This window comes from Toxorhynchites rutilus, chromosome 1 (genome assembly GCF_029784135.1).
Source record: "Toxorhynchites rutilus septentrionalis strain SRP chromosome 1, ASM2978413v1, whole genome shotgun sequence".
In the NCBI taxonomy this organism is placed as follows: Eukaryota; Metazoa; Arthropoda; class Insecta; order Diptera; family Culicidae; genus Toxorhynchites; species Toxorhynchites rutilus.
The window spans coordinates 15,808,986-15,828,975 of NC_073744.1; the positions used below are offsets into that span (position 1 = coordinate 15,808,986).

At 41.8% G+C, this 19,990-nt stretch overlaps 1 protein-coding gene and 1 long non-coding RNA gene across 4 annotated transcripts in view; one reads left to right on the plus strand and one right to left on the minus strand.

Annotated features, from left to right (window-relative positions):
- Positions 1-19,990, plus strand: part of LOC129772477 (transcriptional activator cubitus interruptus) — a 139,251-nt gene that overhangs the window by 81,872 nt on the left and 37,389 nt on the right. The window lies entirely within an intron of this gene.
- On the minus strand, positions 8,862-14,249 carry LOC129772717 (uncharacterized). 3 transcript variants are annotated; one of them, XR_008742635.1, is made up of 5 exons: positions 13,264-14,249; positions 13,038-13,132; positions 12,489-12,984; positions 9,282-9,353; positions 8,862-9,224 (listed from the first exon to the last, which is right to left on the minus strand). It is a non-coding gene; the product is annotated as an uncharacterized LOC129772717 (long non-coding RNA). The 3 variants fall into 3 exon arrangements; XR_008742634.1 differs by having other exon boundaries at positions 8,863-9,224; positions 9,292-9,353; XR_008742636.1 differs by lacking the exon at positions 9,282-9,353 and having other exon boundaries at positions 8,863-9,224; positions 13,264-14,248.

The window sequence follows — 19,990 nt, forward strand, 5'->3', positions numbered from 1 at the left end:
TTGAAAGATTACTGAAACGAGAGCTGCGGGGGCACACAAGTGGAAAAATCGTGAAACGACCGGGATGGGACCGTTGCTGATTTTGACTCGAGGCGCAATTCTCGCATTCAGCATTTTGACCATCTCTAACCGTTAGGAAACTATTAATCAACCAGTCGATGATTGAGACGAGAACAAAGGTTGTCTTCCAAAAAAAAAACAGAATCTCCGCGCGAGCACCTGCTCCGCATCCGCGTCCAAGAGGATGGGAAACACAACTTCATTAGGGAGTCAATTACTGGTTATTTTCTGCTCTCATTACTGTGGCCGCCGGTAGAAAATTGATGATTTTCCTCCCGATTTTCCCAGCGTTGTCATCATCTTCGGCGGCGGCGGCGTCTTCAGTAGTGAATAGTGCGCTGAGCGTGTGTGAGCTTCCGGCCGTGGAAACAAACAAAAAAAGACACACATAAAAACATACGAACAAAACGGGGCAAGATTTTGATCGCTTCACTCTCTGTTCTTCCGCCTCAAGATTTAATCGAACCCGAGAAGACTTCCAATCGGGAAGCGAAACGAAAGACACATTTCCAGATTAGGTCCGTGACCCGAGTTTCGAGTTTTACTTCGATTGGTAGTTCGTGCGTTTGTCGTCGATGTTTACAAACACGCGCTGCGTTGGGTATAAACGCAGGTTTCGGTTTGTTTACGTGCCGCATGCAACAAACATTGGTCGGTGCACGGTGCAAGTTATGATGAGATTTAGGGTGATGTTGTACCAAACGACCCCGGCGGAATAAATTGACTAACCTGAACGGCCATTTTGTTCCACCATCTTTTCATCATCCCGAGTCACCGCTTCTCCACTTCTTCAACTTTTGTTTGACAATTGCTCAATATTTCGCAATTGGGCGGAATTAAGGGCAGTTGGGGCGTTGTCTCGATACCACTGTAGTATTTCTCCGCTGTATCTTGAATCTCTGGCAATTCCGAAATGGACTTTAATATAATACTGTAATGTTTCCCTCAGACGAGCCTTCCATTTTTCAATGTACTCCATAGAGATTCTCCACAGTTTTGAAAAATATAGCCTCCTGTTTTTCACCTGAACTAACTAGTCCTACGTCAAAACTACGTTCTTCAGTAAAGGAGCCAAATCAGAAAACATGTGACATGTGAAATAGCTTTAACGTTGATAACTATTTTGCTGCCTACGGAAGTTGATGATTTGCATACCAATCGAATAGGAAATTCTCTGAGAATTGTTTGGTATGTTAAACATTACACATCCTTAATCCATAAATTGTTCAAATTAACAAAAATTGGAAGCATGCCTATTTTCCCACACATTTGTTCTGTACATTTCTGTGCATATCTACCTGTGTTTTCTATCTAAGTAATAAGTGAAGTGATGAAGTGTAAGTTTTATATACTACTGCGAATAAAATTCAAAAATTCAAATGCAGCGCTCATTTGTACGGACACTGTGGAGAGAGGAGATATTGCAATTTAGCCCCACTCGCTTATAACTTATTGGGTATGATTTCTAATACTCAGCTCGCTCCAACTAGCAGCAGCAGTTTATAGTTTCTCCTAATGCTGATGTTACACAACGGTTTGCTCCATAAAAAGTTCAACAGAAAAATCACTTTAGAGGATCGAAACAATTTTTTTTTTGGAAAACTGAGAGCTCTTTGTCGCCATTTTAACATTCCATGCACTAAATCGGACTTAGTTGCTGAAAAGGTTAAAAAAAATTGTATGCTGTAACCTTTGGAGAGCATAAATATAAGGTATAATCCGTACATTATGACTCCGCTTATATTGTCCTACAGTCTATTATTATTTAATTACACAACGAAGTTTGGTTTTTATATAAAATACTTTGTAAAATAGTCGGATATAATAATTTCTTTACATGCATAAGTACATATTTACATTAAAAGCGGTTTTTTTTCACAAAACGCTCTGTATCACATCCGCTTATTATGACCTCCCTTCGATGTCATTATAAACGGATTCCATTGTAGTACATTGGGTTCCCTTGGATTGGCAGATGCCCAATACCGAAGGTTCTTTTCGTTTGCAACCCCACTTTTGTGGAAGCGATCCTCTTCATAACTCGCGAAAAATCCATGTCTGAAGCATTTCTTCACAATGTCTTTTGCGACAAATATGATTACGCGCATTGAATTCCGAAGCTGCCCATAATCCATCATCACGAACGTCTCGTCGCCCATAAGGATGCACCCTTCGTACTTCGTAAGAACCTCATTGTACAACTTCTGGGCAAGTGCTTTGGCCACTAGATTCTGCGTCAGTGTCATGTTTGGTTGCTTAACGGTCCGAAAATATCCAAATCCTTCTCGCAGACGAATCTTTCTGACGGCCAGCCGTTTGGTTGTATGCCAATCACAGAAAAGTTTGACAACGCTGCACTCAGTCGATTTAGCCATTTCAACGACTTCGCGATTTTTGAACCTGACGGATTTTCGAAGTGGGTGTCTCAAAAAAAATTTGGGTTCGCGGCATCCATCAAGTATAACTTTTGTGAAACAAGATGAACCGTGACGAACTTTTCAGCACTGAAAAATGCAAACATTTCAACACAAACTGCTGTCAAAACATTCCGCTATCGCGCTGTAGTAAAATGAACAGTGCGTCCATATATTAAATAATTCGAGCATTACCATGTAATTTGTTGGTTTTTCAATCGATGGCACGCCTGGTGGTTAGACTCATGGGGAAAACCCGTAGCGCCTCTAATCTCTCGGTAGTTAAAAGTACAGTCAGTGGAGCTTTTTACCGAGAAAACTAACAAAAGTATTCCTAAGATCTGCCAACGCCACAAAGAACTTCATAAAACCAGTGGACTGATCCGAAACCTCTCATCGTTCGGGACGTCAAACAGGCTATTAGAGCGAGCGATCCTCTAGATAAAGTACGCCCTGTAGGCTGACCATCGTTTTCAAGAATACAAGAATGCACTATGAAGTATGAAGAGAAAAATTTGGTTTTCAATTGTCGTGGCTCAAGAACGTGCGTTTAGGACCATACTACACTACGGAAACGACCGCATCTCGACGAATAAAACTACAACTAGGTACTACTGCTGCTGCTGCTGCTGCAGTTGTTAATTGATACTTCTGAAAATTTCGAAACAGTGCGTTCCTTTGTGTGTTTGCGTTTAATATCCAAATTTACTTTCCCGATTCGTTGCGATGGCGGCTGCCGCGACGACGGCATACCAACAAGTGCGTTGACAATAACTACAATTGGGGGGGAAAGTTTGAAACCATGTTTTCGGAGGAGGATTTCGTGTGTGTGTGTATCGTTTCTTTATCGGTGGCTTTCTTTCATTCAATGCAGAAGTTATCTTGAGAGAAGATGATTCAATCATTGGTTCCCAGGCGATAACCAAATTGGTGGACATGACAGTCATTTTTTTGACGTAGAACTACGTCTTTCAGGAAGGGTGCCAAATCAGAAAACAGGTCACGTTTTTATGAAATAAAGTTGCGAACTGCGAACGGATTCTGATGATTTTCATACCAATCGAATTGGAAATTCTCTAAGATTTGTTTGATATGTGTTGTATACGCACCTACCGTCAAAGGTATTGCACCTAGCGTCAACGATGAAACAATTGACAGCAAAGCGGAAGCAACGATGACAGCCGAATAAAGGAGTAGACAAACCATTGCGTGTTGAAGGAGTCTTTTGTTAGTGCCTATTAAAACTATTATCACAGTTGGAATCACAGGATCGTTTCTTATATAGTTAAAAATTATATTATTCTACTTAGTATATATAGTATATAATTAAAATTTCTATTATTCTACTTAATACTAGTGGTGAGTCCAATTCTAAAACCTACAGCAAAATAAAATAAAATAATAAAAAGCTGAATCTTGATGATATAGGTTTCGGATTACACGCTAGTTGGTCAGTTAGTTGAAGCAGAAATCAAAGGACTAGAAGAATCGTAAAGGAAACTAAACTTAAGCGATTGAATTGATATGTAAACGAAATCACTATAATATGAATTAACTTATAGGTAAATTATATTCTCCATATAAAATCGGATCGTGTAAATTTAATTTCCGTCCCGGAGGAAATTATTTCGGAAATCTTCAGTCCTGTTGATCGAAGTTCAACAATATGCTATACATAACAATTCCTTAATCCCTAAACGTTTTAAATTAATGAAAACTGGAAGCATTCCCATTTTCCCATACATTTGTTCTGCCGATTTGTGTGCTTCTCGCACCCATACCGTCAATAACGAGCAACTAATGCATTCGTTTCTGCCCGTTTCCAACTTGATTAGTATAAATAAGCCATCCACGATGTGAACGCAGACCACTTCTCGTTTGGTGGTCATCGGAGCAACATCGTTGCTGGCGAACATCGAGCGAGGATGGATTCTTTTCCTGTCGGGAAAGACAAGGAAAGGAGGAGTATGGAGTTTTTTCTACTGATGGAATGGAATGAAACCACAGTTGCTAGCGAGGAGTAAATAAGTGAAACACAACGAGCGGACATCACCCATACCTTATGTTGATTTCACTTACTTGCTCCTCGCTAGCAACTGTGGTTACATTTACCTTACATTTTTTCCACTCGAAACTTTGAAATAGACCCCTATATTGAAAGGTTAGACATAGTCCCACGTCAAAACAAACAGGTTGAATAATATAATGCCGTGGTTCTACGTCGAAAATGCGGTCGTGTCCTAGATACAACCCCTTACATTTTTTATTTTTTATATCTTTATTCAGCTGTTCTTCGTTCGTTCTGGATTGGTATTTTTCATGTTTCGATTCATGTCAATATGAAGCGTGTTATTTTGAAAGTACTGCTCGAAAATCTCTGTTAATAGTTTAATTTGAGGGGCTCTAAATTAAAGGGGTGGAAGTGACATCACCGATTTCTCTGCATCGACTCTCTCTTTGGAACGTTTTTGCAGTTGAGTTATTAACTAAAGAAAAAGTTGATGAAGAGAAATTGATCAAGTCACTCACATCCCTTTCCTGCTCATTTAATATTATTTTTTTTTATAACACAAAACCTGAGTCATGCGGAGTCAATAAAATTCATTTTTCGAATGCATTTGGCTTGAAAAATGAATTTCTTGTACCTTTTATCTCCATGCTGCCTTTTTTCTGCATGCTGTCAGTTGTTTCTCCTATAAAAGGGGCAAACGTTTTCGTGACTCATGCTTTGTTTTTTTAACTTTTTGACCGAACCAGAATTGAAATGAATGTTATAATTTGTGTAATTCGTAGTTTTTAGTTGTTTCAGTAGTAAAGTTTTTTTTTTTTTTTTTTTTTTTTTATCTGTATTATAGTGACTTTCAACTCATTTGGCTGGTTCGTCACTTTTACTTCCATTTTTGGAAGAATGTCGGAAGTGAGAATTGAACTCGTGACCTTTAGCGTGAGAGGCATGGATGTTACCACTACGCCAGATCGCCTCCTCAGTAGTAAAGTTGTTCAAATAGTATAATTCTATCGTAGAGAATAATATAATGCTAACCTTTGGCGAGAAGTTAGATGGAATTATAATTAGGTTTATATATGCTTAGAAGTCAATAATACTGAAATTTCAGTATCTGCCAGAATGTAAGTTGGACCCTATATGATTCGAAACGCTAACATTAATTGAAGAAAATTTTTTTTTTGAAGATGTGGATTATTATGAGAAAAGTAACACTTAGTAACTTTCTTCTTGGCAATCAATTTGATTCTATCCGCATGACCCAGTTCAAAACATGTTCCCTTCGATATTTTTAAAATACTAAAATATTTCAATACTTTGCAAAATCGTTACCATCTAAGAAAAGTAATTAAAAAATATAATCTGAATGCGATTCTGAATGAAAAACTAAATATAACGTTTTATCCTAGGACGAACCGTTCTTGAGATATAACTAATTTAGATCTCCCGTAGCCTTCGCTATGTTGTGCCAAGATGGTCAAAAAAACTGCCAATAATGGCACAAAATCGTGCCGTGACTCTTTCAATCATTTGTTCGCAACTGAGGGTCAATTATGAGTCAAAACTTTCGCAACATCGTTCCACCGTTACTATATTGTCGATTCAAAGGAAAAAATGAAACATTTTGCGATATAAAAATAAATTATTCAAAAAAGCAGTCTGCTGTAATCATACTGAAAAACTACTGTGATGTTCCAAAGTTCATTGTACCAGGGTCGCTCTAGACACCAAATAATCAACATGCTAATGTTGAGGCAGAGAGTTAATTTGGAAGCTCGCTCTGCCCTTCCTTACAACACCCACTTCATGTTTGAGAAATTGTTGAATGAACATCGTTTGTGCGAGAGTCGAGCGGGAATGAATTGTCTTTCTCAAGATTCATTGTACCCCTAATAAGTTCTCGAAAGATGTAATCGTTACGCTCGCTTCAAAGCAATTTGGAGTTCTGAAAAGAACTGGAATTGATTGGAAAACACAACAAAATCTCTCGTGTTCTGCCTGTTGTGTTGCGACGGTAGTTTTTTTTCGAAGCTGTTGTTGATTTCTATGGCTTCGCAGTTTTCTGTGCAGCGATTTTTGACTTTTGCTTTCGAGCAGCCGCACCAGCAATAGCTATTTCTGAAATTTTTACATTTTCCAGAAAATCGTGATCAATTTTCCCTCGGTTTACGGTACACACATATCTGTGAGCTTGCCACTCAAACCTCAATGAAAGGCGAAGTCTCGTTACCTTCATTAGCTGTAAAGAACACAAGAACGCAAGATAGCACACAGTCGAATCGGGATTAGGTAACAGCGCCAATTAATCAAACAATTAGAGAGCTTACGAGGAAGTAAATTGTCGCTGCTGGGCCCCGCTGGAGTTGAAGACTTCCAGCTAATCGTGCGCTTAAACCCAATCCATGCAAGTTGGTTTCCACTAGCTGTGCAAGCGTCCACGGAAATATTCGCCCAGAAGTTTTATTATAGATTGAATGATTATGTTAATTACTCCGCCGGTGTGGCAGTAGCGAAAATTGAAAGATCTTACAAGTACAAAACGATGAGCATCCTCGGTCCCATCCCGTACCCCCAGTGAACGCGAGTCCCTACCTATGCTGGTTGCGCTGGTGTGGAGGTAATTTAATCTGTGCACACTCATCATCATCAGCAGCACCGCTCAGACGGTCCAATCTTCGCTTCATTGACCAAAACGTAGCACACCAGCTTTCGTGGCAGTGGCCGCTGGCTGTGTGGAGAACCAAGCGGGTGAAGACAGCCACGAGAGAGTTCGTCGTGAGTGAAGATTTGTGTTCCAAATTTTATCTTCCGTCGTTCCAATCCCGTCCCGCGACCGCGACCTATCGAAGGGGTGGGGGGTTTTGGAAGAGTTGGGAAGACCGCTCTCTGCGGTTTTGTGCAGTTAATTAACACCATGCATATTTAAGCAGGCTCAAGTCATTCGCAAACTTCCAGCTAATATATCAATTACGACCAATCTTGGTTTCCTTTTGGGACTCGTGTGGGGTGGAAGGATGGACCGATTGGGGTAGTCGGAGGCAAGATGAAATTACAAGTACTGCCGTCTTGTAATAACCTTCGCCGAAGTGCTGCTGACTGCATTTGCTCTGGTTCGCGACAAAGCCTCCGAATGAGTAGGTGTATCAGCTCCAGTGCCAACTTTGAATCCAAATTAATGCAAAGTGAAACTGGAAGTTGGCCTCGGCAGATAAAGCTCCGCTCTTTGGATGGGATCACGAGAGACATAGGGATGAAGATCCGTATGAAGATCCCGTAGCAGAACGAAGAAGTAAAATGAAACCAGCTCAATAGCCTCTGAGAGGGTATCAATATTTTATTCTGGAAAATAAGTTTAAAAGTCCAGCGCGCAAACTACAGCGCTGCAGTGGCGGGTCAGGTTGGAGCGGACTAAGCTCATGTTACAGTCTGGGTGTGAAACGGGGCGGGGGGCCTGGGGGGGACGAGCAACAGGCAAAAACATTAACCTGTGGAGGCGCGAACGGAGGGAAGCGAAGTGAACTTAAATAATAAATGCGCTCTCGAATAAATTTAATTTACATATACGAGTTAATCAATTTAAATAAGTTGTTGAGGATTGAAAATTGAGATATTCATCTCTCTCCTTTCTTCCATTTGGCTTTTTGTTTGGTTTTTCTGTTGTATTTTTTTTTTGTTTGGTTTGTTAGTCCCGCTTGTCACTTTCTTTCAACCCGCCAACCCCATTCGAAGTGTGCGTGTGTGTGTTTGTAGACAGGAACAAAACAAGAAATGCTCTGTGTAATTCGTGTTTTCCATGCTCATTTGTCCACACTCTGTACAAAGACAACGTTAATTTCGATCGTTCATGAACTGGAATTTGATCGCTAACAGATGTTGCGTTCTCTAAATAAAGTTCCAGTTTTTTTCACCCCCCCCAATTAACGTTTGGCCCTGCGTTTGGACGCTGCGGCACATTCCTTCGAAGCATGACATACTAGGCCATATAAATAAAAATAAAATTCAGCTTTACTTTACTTCAACCGAGCAGTCGAGCAGTGAGATTGAGTTTTTACTACGTTTGGTATGAATAAAAGTAACATCTAAGTATTTACTTTTCCAAAATGGAAGTTTAGCAGGAAGTTTAGGAAGTAGAAACAGCATTCATCAAGTATTTATTTCGTAATTATCAAGTGCGCTCATGGGTGTTTTGATGTCATACCCGATTTATGCTTAATGCTGCTATCTTGCGCTTAAAGTTAAACAAGTTAACATGTACTATGACACGTCAAACATTCCGGTACCACTACTTTGGGGCACGGTCCTAAATTTGCGAAAAATCGAAATACCAAGCCCACAAACTACGCAGAGAGGGGGATGGCGACACTTTTGAGCAGTTGTATAGGTTTATTCGCGAAAATGTATTTTCTTTAACAAAAACAAGAAGGTTTCCATGTGATTTATTTTGTTCAGGATTTGTTCGCCAGAGAATTCCAGTCCATATCGAATGAGTAATTGTTGAGCTGTTGCATCGCCACCAACGCTGCCTTTTTCCGTTACATTTGATGATTAGGATTTGGAATGCAAAACTTTTCCCATTTCCTCCAGCACATCCTCAAACACTACATCCATTTCTTTTTGGTTGAATAGGTTCTTCTTCTTTTTGCCGCTATCGCTACTTTTCGGTTGCTGAGAATCGGTCACCTGATCAACTGTTTCCCCGATTCCACTTTTGCCGCTGCTAATCGATTTCTCGACAGACACCCTGACTGTAAATTTAAGATTACAAATTAATATTTTTAGTAACAATAAAAAACTAAACTCACTATTGTTTACCAGAATATATTGTTCAAGTATCTTGATGTTTATGTAGTCATAAATCCTGGTAAATACACTCCCTGTCAAAAAAACCAAAGGATCAAAACACGGACAAGCAAAGTGACGTTTTGAAACCAAACCTAAACAATCAGTTGACAGATGTTTGACAAAGTAAAAACTATGTTCGAAATTCGAACTTGCGTTAAAATTAAATTGGTAGAGTAAACTTTCATTCATACGGATTTAAGTAAATACTAGGAAACGGGCAGAATAAGTAAATACTTTTTTTATTCATACGGCCTGCCGTCTAGTGTGAGAAAACGGACATGGCAATAAAATTTGAATCTTTCCCAGCATTCCAATCGCAATCATTGCTCCCACTCATTGAGACCGTAGGTTGATCCCCTGTTAGAAAGCTGTCAAAATTTAACAGTGGCAGCAGCTCCTAGACTGATCGTATCGCACCCGTTTGGTATCTCTCTGGCTTGTAGACTGATTTTCACCTCACTTTGCTGCCATCGTCGGTGTTGGATGCCTGCTCGTTGCTGTGTTGTTTAAGCTTATACTGTACGATCCTCCATCCCTTCGCCACTGGCCTGAAACGCCTCAAAACAACAGAAGATTGCCACGCTGCTGCTCTCCAGTCATAGTCGCAGCCAGTAATCAAGCGAAAGGGACGATGGCAAAGGGTAGCCGAAGAGTAGCCACGCTACAGCAAACGATCAATAAATTATTAATTTGGCATACGTTATTCCAACTATTCGAAACGATCGATCAAGCAGCTCTCTTTGCTTGCTTCTCTCGCTTATATTTATCGCATTTTACCGTGCATGCCACAATCAATCTTGCCTCTTTCCACGAAGCAGCAGCGCAACCGATATTCCCGGCGGTTCGTCCGCCTGATGAACCCTGATGAAGATACCACGGCAAAGAAGCTACCTCACCACAAGTAAACAACTCTATTCGTGGCGCGCTCATTTCGGTTGATTGGATCCGGAGGAGCCATTCGATCCTGCTCATTATGGAGCCGAGAATTAATCCACATTGAACAGTACCTCCGCAGTCCCGAGGATCGTTTACTCCAAGAAAGGCTGACTGGATGCCACAAGCCAGCTTTAATTAGCCAGTGTGTGTGTGGATCTTTCTTCTTCTGAAGGCGGAAGTGTTTTGGGTTTAGGCGAACCCCGGTGTCACTGCCTCCAGCATCCAAAACCGTTCAATAAATAAAGTTATTAAATCGTGAACCAACAATTTAATCGCTTTCCAATCACGTTTGGCGATTTTGAGGCAAAGTTCCGAGAGCCGCGGCGGAAAATCACCGCAACGGGAACAATAAATTACGTTTCATTTTTGCATTTTTTCCGTCCCTCTGAAAGATCGGCCGGCAAAACTCAGCCCCACAAACGGCCGAAGATCCAATTTTTTTTTTTTGGTTTGTATTATATTTTTCTCTACCCGTTTTGGTCGCGACCGATCGTGCACCAAGATCGTGTTTCGGTGCTTGTCGTCGTGGTTGTTTCCCGTGTGGGAACGGTATGCATCAGGATGCATTCCGGTTGCTTACGCGACGAGTATACACGCGGTGGTGAATTATGGCACTAGCCGTGTCATATCCGCGTGGCGGAACTAGGTGAATGTAAACAAACAGTAAATGACGGGAGGAATAAGATGAGAGAGCGAGAAAAATATTTGAACCAGGGGTCACATTTCGATAATATGTCTGACCCAGAGGAGAGGGAGGACGAACAAGTCTATTTTTTCCGCGCTATCCGGAGGATATAAACTGTTATATTTTATAATCATTTTTTCCGTTCACCTCATGACAACTTAATTTTTTGTGTGTGTTATTTCAACTCCCAATGCTCGTTTGGTCGTTCAGATCGAGTGTGAACCCGAACAGAAGAATGGACACAACAACACGCATTGCGCGATCTATTAGGAGCGGTGAGGCCATTTTGACTCGGGTCAGTGAGACGCGAGAAACTAGAGGGAACATCGTAGACAGAGAGCGAGCGGACGTGGTGAAATTTACATAAGAGTTGAGATGTGTTTATTGAACCCTTGCATGACAATGATCGGGGTAAGACGCGGAAGATTTTTTTTCTTCCTCATTCGGACCCCGTTGCGCTTAAATTTAAGCCACACAGAGGAGGACCGCGAAGGGCCTCGCGAGCAAGGAACAGAGCAAGACACGCTGGAATATATTATTATTAATGGGAATAGGATGTAATTGATGATGAAAATGAGATGATATTATGCTGCATGAAAGGCTATAATTTATTTATAATTTTTGGGCATATTTTGGTGGAACCGCGCCGCGTACCACCGCTGGGGGCTGGGTTGGTTCTAAACGGTCCTTTCTCTTCCGACTGTGATCAGCGGCCGATCGGTGTGAAAAGCGGATGAATGGCAGCCTTTTGCACGTCATGCTCGAAATCTGAGCAGCCCACTTCTGCCTGGAGGGCCAATCATTAGCTGGGATTGCCCACGAGACGTGGATGCGCGCCCGACAGAGGTCAACTGCGGCCGGTTAAGGAGCTGTTCATTTTCACAAACAGTAATTACTTTTATCGCAACGGCTGTAGCGACCGCCGCTCGAGCAGCAATTACCGAACTTTCGCCTTAATTGAAGTAGCCCCCAATTCTGTCTCCGGGTGGTGTCCGCGACCCCAATCCGAGATTCTACGCGAAACCGAGGAAATCGGCGGGCAAATAAACCGAAATTATGGCACGAAATGCAGGGAATATAAAAATAAGATATCCGTTTTGGAAACGAACGGTGCAAAGTATAAATCTGCTTCCCTCATGCTAATTTGCACTCATTAAAATTGGGGAGAGAGAGCGAGAAAAATGGTCACCCAGCTTCGGAATGGAATGGATGCACCTGAATTTGCGGTTGTAAAATTAATGAACCCCAACCAGGAATCGGAGATGGAACACGAAGAGAAAGACAATCCAAAACCACAACCGCCAGCAGCAGCAGGGTTTCGTTTCGGTCGAGCGCAAGTGCTAAACGCACTAACCGCGCGTTTGGTCGATGAGGTAGTCGATTGATTTGTCACCCCGGGCGGACTAAGAAGCGGGGGGGGGGGTAAGTAATGCCAATTAAAGCGAAATGAAATTTGTTTCAGTGTATAAATGTGTAATCACAAAAATATACAAGACTCAACAGTTAAATTGTAAAAATTGTAACAATTACAACAACAGCTACTTACTTCACTTTCAACAGGATCTAGGGCTCTAGCTCTAGTAGCTCGTGATGTATCCAGTAGTCGCTTCCATTATCCTCGATCAATCTCCTGGCATGGTACAACCAAAATCCTTCTTGCATACAGATCCCGTCTCACGCGTGCCATCTTTGATAATTTTTCAACGCATATATCAATCCTGAAGAAATTTCTACCACTAAGGAAACAATTCTTCCTGATCAATACGCCGCCATTAGTTTCTTGGCACGACATCTAGAGACGCTGTAGGATCTAGAAAAAAGCGACCAAATACTAACTGGAACAGACTTTACGGTGCTGCAGCACTCTCGTTGAACAGCTGTTGACATTCTTCATAGTGGTTGTGAAATGTAAACGTAATTTGATTCCTTCTGTCTCCAAAATGATTGTCAATACCGCATTCTTCAAACACTCATTCGCGATACTGTTTCCAGTGGTAGCTGGTAGTTCCATCTGCGTTGTATTTTCAGCCAGCAAAGGGGACCTGTATTGATATTTGTCTTAGGATATGTTTGGGAGCTGGCTTTGAGTACTCACGGAACATATTCTCGAGCTTGGTTTGATGATGAAATGTTGCACCTCTATCTCACTGCTTACACAGAATCGAATCCATTCCTGTCGAGTATTTTCATCTATGGGGAACCGATAGAACATAATCTCAGGATGGGTATCTTTCCGTGTCTCACGTTGAGACATGTTGTAAAAAAATCGGAAATCCCGCCGTGCACCTGTTCTTGTTTGATGAATTAAAACTATCACTCACCTGCGAAACTGGGTGGATTAACTCCAGCTCTCTATCTGCTCTGCTTATCTGCGGAAGCTAACAGACTGATTGAATGATCACCGGAGCGCATAGATGCGGAAAAAATCTCGGGTAATTGTTTTCAACACGATGTCAAATGCTTTCCAAGAGCACGATGCGCTCATCGCCAGCGATAACCTTTCGCGTTCATATGTTATCGCCCATGAGCCGCCACTGTTTCGTCCTAATTACGGCGAAAGCTTCGATGATTGGCTCGAACACAGTTGCAATTTGAAAACAAAACACCGAAATCCGATTGCCTGGTGTCAAATCTGTCACTCTCGGCTTCACGCAGCGATGTTTATTCGATTAACTGACGCGGCGCTGTTTCGGCCACCGAACCGGACGGAAGCCAAGTGTCAAATATCCGTCGCCGATTTTATTCGTTTGCTCTGCCCGAAATCGGGCTGCAATCGGAGAACCGCTCACGTTCGGTCTCATTTCCATTTCCCTTTTTGCGAATGCCACTTCCAACAGCCAGCTCAAACAAATCAAAACAATTACGCTTCAAATTACAAAACATTTGTTACACGTCACCTTCACTTTCCCCGCTTCCTTCCTGTTGCTCCACGGAACGTGCTGCTGTTGCTGCCTTGTTCGGTTCTGCCTGCGCATTAGGGACCTGTCGCGCAAATTATGCTTGCAAAAATTTATGTTTTCATTATTCACCTCCCTCTATCCGCCCTTCCCGTGCGTGACCATCGCACCCATCCCCGATTGCAACCGAGCGGGGGCCCCCGCGGCCATCCGACAAGCTCATTTCTCGGGAATGTGCTTCAATTTTTCGTCGTCGTCGTCGTCATCCTTCGCCGTGTTTCTTCCAGCTGCTCCTCGCGTCGCCGCGAATGGTTTCTTGTTTCGAACGAGTCGGGGAAACGTCCGTAATTAGAAGCCTCGTCGTCGTCTTGTGGGTTTTTTTGTTTGTTGATTTCGTGTATTTACGTTTACGTAGAGAGAGAGAGAGATATGCTCGACTTGGCTCTCTGCGGAACGATTCGCGAAAATTTACGCCAAAACAAATGATCGGTTGCCGCAGCAGTAATTACTTCCAGATCTGAGGGCGCAGTGCGCGCCGTTTCGCCACCGCATGGTTCAGTTTGATACCGGTATAGACTTGCAGACGATTTTGTGTTTTAGATGCCACAAATAATGTTATACACGTGAGACAGGGACAGACGTGAAAAGGCACAAGTCCAGGCTGACCAGCACTTCGAGTCTCAGGAAGCATGCCACTTGTCACACAAAATACAATCAAGACGTGTATTCCAATTTAAAATCATACGAAGTGAACGTTAGTCTCAGATGAATACAGGGACGAACTAGCAAACGGATGGGAGGCTCTCAAATAAAGATATTTTTTTATTAAATCTGAGTCAGTGCCAAAGCTGTTCCGCAAAATTTGGTTCCAGCAATTAAGTTCAAGATACACCACGGTCTAGAGCACCAATTGAAGCTGACGAAGAGCATAATAACTGACGAAACCGCTGATCGGTTTAATTTATTAGATCGCCAATCGACCAGATACAATGTATCTAAGGCTTCATGCATGTATTCAACGGAAAATTTAATTTATTTTCAATCATGTAAATACAACAGATCCAACCTGAATTTTCTCTTTGCGGACCACTGTAACGCTCTCGCATCACACTCCAAACTGTAACGGCCCAAGTCCAAGCCCAAAAGGGTGTAGGCAAAAGATTGAATCATTAAGTGGCGGTCCCTCCTGGCAGTTTAATTTCGTAACCAAACCTTCACCGCTTGCATCATCTTCAATCTCTTTCCGCGCATGCACTCACAAGAAAGGGGCTTCGGAGAATACCTGTCTTTAGGTTACCTTCTAGAAACACACAAGGATATGCGATAATACAGGAGAGAAACGAAAAATAATAAAGTAATTACACCGTTCGTTGTGTTTGTGTGTTTGTGTCGCTTGCGAACGGGGGGAACCTAAAAGTTGTCCGGACTAGGTACCGCTTTTGCAATGTAGAACCCCCTGGCGCTGGAAATCTGATCACTGCCGGGAAACTCACGCACCAATCGAAACCGGGCCGATTTTCTCGCTCATTCACCTCTTTCTTTTCGGCGGCCGCGATTCGCGACCTCGCAGCGATCCGAAAACAACAAAGTCAGTTTGCAGTGTATACACTCAGAACAACTTTTAGTGTAGGTGACTTATTTTGGGGCGAATGCGATGAATTTGTTAAACAAAAATCTTTACATTTTATAAATATTTGTCTACTAAAGGTACAGTATGCAAAAAAAAGTTTATCCACCCCAGTGAAAAATCATATTTCTTCCAAGAAACTCACCAAAAAATTAAAACATGGTTAATTATTGTTCAGTTCATTATTATTTATGGGAAAACAAAGCCAATTCATGCGAATTCAAAATAAAAAAAACAAATTCTCTTGCATTTGAGACATGATATTAGAAAGAAGTTAAAAAATAACGCAAAAAAGTATATACATTCATCTAGCTCAAATAGTTTTAGTACTTCGTATGACCACCTTTGGCTTCAATAAATGCTCAGCATCCACTCAACAAGCTTAGCAGTTGTTTCCGAGGTGATTTTGTCACATTCAGTTGGGATTACCTGTCGCAATTGCTGGATGCTTGTTGATTTTTGCTCCTGGAGCTTAATTTTCAAAGTTGACCAGAGATGTTCGATCAGAGTGGATCGGGAGACCTCCTTGGTCATGACACACTCTTTTTTCAAACTTTCATCGGTTCGCCGCCATTTTATTGTGATACCATCAAACCCAAATAGCATTACTTTCGTCTCGTCTGAAAAAATCACCTTTTCCAGTCATCACTAGTCCATGAAATGTGGTCCTGGGCCCATTTCAAACTTTTTTTTTTAATATTTTTCCAGACAATCATCGCTACTCTGATCTTAAGACGTTTCTTATGTAGACGATTTCGTACGGATTGTGATGTCAGTTGAAAGGAAAACTCGCTTTCAATCTGTCTCGCAATCTTCGGAGCTGATAGTCCCCGGTCCAGCTTCGCCTTCTTCACGGTAGCTCTGTCAATTCGGCCAGTTGTCTTTGAAGGACGCCTCGATCGCTCAGCTGGTGAGATAGAACCACGCTTTTTGTACATCTGCACAATCCTAGCGACCTTTCTTTGTGAAGCTGGACGATATCGGCAATATCACGGTAGCTTTTGCCAGTTTTGTGATGTTCAACAATCAAATTTCGGATGCCGATCGAAATTTATGCTTTTTTTTGTCATTTTGCAACAAATAACTTCCAATTTTGAACACTAAACTGAAATTTTGAGCACGAAAACTTCACGAGCACTAAGGAGTGTATCGGAAGAGTAGTCTTAAACTTCCAAACATCAAAATAAAACTGAAAACGTTCAGAAAGTGTTTACAAAAGTGAATTTCATTAAAGAATATTAAGTTTACATAGCAATGAAATGAAAAAATCAAGCTTATTGATGATTTCTAAAAAATGATCGAACCTTAGATTTCAATCCACTCATCAAATTCTGCACAGTAGTTTTTATGCACTTTCTGGACGTTACATACCAATTCTTCTTGAACTCCGACATATTTTTAGACACTGTACCTTCGTTTTTAAACATGGTTAGGTGGGTTGAAGTCTTTTTCGACGAACATGATGTTGTTTTTCGAAAACCATTGTAGAGTGGATTTGGCCAAATCCGGCCAGAATTAAGGAGGAACCTCGTGCTTACTATAAAGTGGAGGCAATCCCTTCTTCCAGCATTCTTCCACATAAATTTGAGCATTTATAGTCCCTTTTGTGAAAAAAAATTGACGATCGCATGCCACACGTGCAAATGGCTTGCCAAACGAGTACTTTTTGGCCAAATTTTGCCTTTTTTCCACAGTCGTATGCGCTAATGGTACACTCTCTTCAATCGATTTGGTATGAAATTGAGGTCCCGGCAACGTTCTAAAATCTTCTATGACGTATGTTTCGTCATCCATGAGAATGCACTGGTTGGGATTGTTCAAAATGCGCTCATATAACTTTCGAGCTCGTGTTTTAGCGGTTTTTGTTTGACCACTTTTTGCTTTTTATAAGTCTTCAGACCATGTCTTCATTTAATCCGCTGAATCATCCCAACATTGGTTTCGAACTTCTTGACCAAATCACGAATAGATGCAGACCTGTTCTTCTGAATATAATTTAGAACTTTTCGGTCCAATTCAGGATTACTTGGTCCAGGGTTTCGTCCACTTCTGCTGAGATCCTCGAAAGAACACCCATTACCGAACTTCGCGACGATTCATTTAACACTTTCTGGGCAAACTTTTATTATTATTTTTTTGCTATTTGTAACATATAACACCCTTTTCGGTGCACCAATTGTGAGGTTCTTTCTTTTTAGTTTCCAAATCAATCCGCGACATTTCGGAAACAACTTCATGACCGCGACTAAATGACTTGTATTTCGATTGACATGTAAACAAAGCGTGCTCTGATTACACGTCAAATAAAAGTTCACCCGTTTGTGTGTAATAACGGGTTAATGTTTAAGACTACTTTTCGATACACTCCATAAATGACAGCTAGGCACAAGTTTACATTCGGGAAAGTTGCAGAATACACACTAAAACTAACTTAACTTTTTTGCGTATTTTTTACCCTTTTTCATAATTAATCAGATAAAATCTGAAGAAAAGATTTTATATGATAAAAAAAATCTTTTCGATGACATAAATAAACATGAATTGATAAATCATCAAATTAGCTTGATTTTCACTAGAAAAACAAAAGAAAAGTGAATTGGTAGAGGGGTGGATTTTTTCATACTTTGGTAGCTTCGGTTAGGAATCTTTTCCTCTAGTATAGTTTGAAGGAGAACTAACCTTAGACCAATATCTGTATTCAACACCGTTATGACCCTAGCAGACGTACCTTTTTCTAGGTGTAAATTAAACACAATGTTGTCACTATTAGCTATTATGGAGAGAGACCACAGAATGCCGCTGTCTTTGTCTTCCCAATGCACTCTCCCCCTCTATGTTGCTGGTCTCAGTGATGATTTATAAAGACGATTTGTTTGTTTACACCGAGAACAATTAGCCGGTGCTCAAGTCATGCAGCAACTATTTCGCACAGTTTACGTCTGTGTCCATGTTCTCCGCGCCATCCTTCAACCCGGGAGAACGAGTCTCCAGGCTGGTGCTGGTGTGTATGCAGAATGCATGTTTTTTTTATTAATTTATTGCATAGCCGGCGCAAGCTTCTGACATTGGTGCATATATCTTGCAATTTAACGAATGATGGAACGCACTCTACTTTGTTCAATGAAGTCTTCGGATCGGGTGGGTGCCCCTTCGATGGCACACACACACGTTCTGATGGAGCGATAAATCGTCCGTGTTAGCACAAGTTCGTTCTCTCCAGTTCTAGACCATTATTGTACGTGGCAAGGTTAATGTGGCGAGAATTCCCAGGGTTGACAAACCTCGACACGGATTCTCCGAAGTGTGGCATATCAATGTGCCGTTACCGTCCAATTGTTTTGCACCAGCAGCAGCCGCAGCAAGGAACGAGCACTGCAAAGTAGCTGTTCACACATTATCCTGTTTTTTCGCCTCGTATTCGGCCGAGAACCTATCCGTCGTCGTTGTCTATCCGTAAAAGGTGCCGTACCGTGCAGTTCACTACCATCCCGCGCACAATTGCGCGGCGCGGTTAAACGGTTCTTCGCTCGAACCAAACGATGCGATAGTTCATGGTGGCGCGCATTGTATGGGTAATGGAGGTAGTCCCGACCTCTCACATGCGCACGTGCTGTGCAGAACCCACCCGGGACTCTACACAATGACGATAAGTAAAATGTAGTAACAAGTAAATTAAACACATTAACTAATAATATCGCGAAAGGAGAGAAGACATAGAGAGAGAGTAAAAAACACTGAGACTGTGGATACCTCTTGGACTCCGGCGTCTGCAGCGGCACACAAGGGGATTGGTAGGAAACAATTTGTAAAACATGCATACTAGGCGAAATCACCGCGCCTTGTTATTGGAACCTCCTTACCATGGATTTTTTTTCCTCGGTTCTCTTCCGTTTTTGCACCGAACTGCTCGCTGCTGCCGCTGCCCGTATCCGGCAAACTCGCATAATGAAACACGAATATATTTGTAAAGTTCTACACATGGTAGTCTCGTTTTCCGCAAGTTATTAATTATTTATAAAGTTACCTTATTCATATCCCACGGTCGCCATCGGTCGATAATTGAAACGTACAGATACTCACCACCATCGCGTCGTCGCGTTGAGGTGAAAATTTTGACAGCTGCGCGCTGTGTGCCGCATACGACCACGCCAATCACGACGCCCACCTTCACCACCACGGCGGCGGTGGAATTTGATACCATGAATCAATTGATTTAAGCGGATTTCACGAGAGTGATCCCTCACTCGGTTTTATGTCCCAAACGCCTCCGGTGGGGTAGGTAAAAAAACGATTTTATGACATCTTTATCAGCTTGTTTTCGGTAGGATTTTTTTCTTTCTTTGGTTGTTCCCTTCCCACCGAGCGGTCACCGCGCGATCTCAACACGAATCCAATCGCGCCGCACAATCGCAAGTCATAAACTCCTTTCCGCTCACACCTCAGCCCCCACACTTCCAATGACTTCTCGCCCTGCTTGATGATGATCACTAACCTGAAGTTCGAAACCAGCTTTAATTATGGTCC